The following is a 2277-nucleotide window of genomic DNA, read 5'->3' as shown; positions in this document are numbered from 1 at the left end:
GTGAGTTTGCCAATTTTCGTGAGTTACCCCCCCTTTTATATACCATTGGATCTAACAAGATCAAGGGCTGAGATTAAACCAAAAAAGTTCTCCAAATCTACTAAAATTGACGTTTCACTGTATTCTTCATCTTCTTTCTTTTGCTTCCCTATTTTCTTCATTCTTTCTCTCTTTTTGCTATTTTCTTCAATTTCATAACATTATTCAATCAAATCTTCACAAAAACCAAGTAATTCAAGTCGAAAATATACAGTTAATTCATTATCTTCGTTCTATATGATTGTTACACGCATCAATCGTCAATTTTTGCCCAAAATTTGCAGAAACCTTTGTGCGAATCTGTAACACCCCCTCATACCAACGTACCTTACAAAGGACTACCCTAGCATGAAAGACTGTTTCCATCTCAGTTGTCCGAGGTTAGTAAATCAAAGTTAACAATCCAAAACACATTTATTAAAGTGCAACTGAGTTTAACGATTACATGTTTCCAAAACCCAAACCAAAGTACAACTGTGAAATGTCTAACAACTACAAAGAATGCAAGCTAAGTCTCTTGACAGCGGAAGCTAGACACGAGTGATGACTCCCCATAACTATCCCATAGCTAAAGAACTGCATCACCCGTCACAATCTGCTAACCATCCCTGAATGGATCACCACAGATTTTATAAAACAACAACGGGGTCAGTTACTGAATAATCAAAGTAAGACAAGTACAAAAGGCAACTAGCTGATCATCATCCTCCTCCGGTCTCCCGATCTCACATAGTAACCGACTACACACCGAAGTGTGTAGCCCTGCCAGATTACCCATCGCAACAGGTAATCCTTGCCGCCAGTGGGGGACCGTAACCAATCCCCACCTAAGCCCGCTCATCAACGAGCGATATCCCTGTCCCTTAATGTGCACATCCCCTCCCGTGACGGGTTCCACGGAGCGCGAACTAGGGTGTGAAGCCACTCCCGCAAGTGACTCCACCACAATCATCACAACACCAACACCAACACCACACCAACACCAATACCAACACCAACACTCCCACAAATATCAGCAGACAATCAATCGTACACAATATAATACAGTCTCAAATGAATTAAACAGGAACTGAGTAGGGAAACCCTACCTTAGCACAACTGCAAGGGACACAAGCAAGGCAATCTAGAACGACTACTCTACGAAGTCCCCACCTAACACAATCATATAAACAACAATAACCATATACAAAACCCCCTTTTCCCAATTCCCAATACAACCAAACCCTAAAAGATTAATCAAAGAATTAGAGGAAAACAAGGACTTACCGACGATAAAACAAAAGACGAAGGAACTTGCTAACGATCACACACACTAGAGAGAGATTTGGAGAGGATTAGAGCGTCGTTGAATGTTTAGGTTTTGTAAAATGTAATTAAAATTTGATTAACGCGCTTTATATAACTCTAATCATCTCCAAATTAAACCGCGAAAATAACACTCGTCAGACCGGATACTCGGTCGAGTATAGAGTATACTCGGCAGAGTACCCTCTACTCGGTCGAGTATTCCACATAATCGGCCGAGTATTCCTGGGCAGTAGCCATTCCAGAATACACGACACCCTTTACTCGACCGAGTAGGCCATACTCGGCCGAGTACCAGCTTAAGAAAACCGTAGTATTACAGTCTTCCCTCCTTAAAAAGAACTTCGTCCCCGAAGTTCACACTATACACATAAAACCAGACTGACACAACCCATGAAACTCCCACCATATAAGACAAAACACCCAACAAGACACCGAAAACTTGCTAAACTAACACAAAACACCACTAACCCGACTCAAACTAACTCAAAAACAAACATGTGACCATCTTGTGACACCCCTCGTTGAGGTGACTAAAATAACTAGTAAATCGTGGCGGAAACACGAGATTTTTAAAACTTTTAAGGCTTCTCATGAAGTCCAACGCGAGGCATCACCAACACGATACATAAGTTTAGTTAGTTAAATTTAAGTTTACAACACAAGTCTATTTATTGGGGAAAAGATATCCCACGAATTAACATAAGTTCAAAAGTAGGTGAGTCTATTAAATGATAACTAAATAAGGTCCAAGGTAAGAACTCGCTAGCTCACACGGTCTTCCCCACTTAAGCTTCATCACAAACCTGTCATTCATAATAAATATGAAAGCCACAGTCAGTGGGGAGTAACTCAGGGTTCTCCCAGCCACAATATGTCAAAATACAAGTAATTAGGAATTTAATTAAATAAACAAGCATGAGAGTAAATACT

The sequence above is a fragment of the Silene latifolia genome, unplaced genomic scaffold (assembly GCF_048544455.1).
Source record: "Silene latifolia isolate original U9 population unplaced genomic scaffold, ASM4854445v1 scaffold_73, whole genome shotgun sequence".
Lineage (NCBI taxonomy): Eukaryota > Viridiplantae > Streptophyta > Magnoliopsida > Caryophyllales > Caryophyllaceae > Silene > Silene latifolia.
This window is presented reverse-complemented; position numbering follows the sequence as displayed.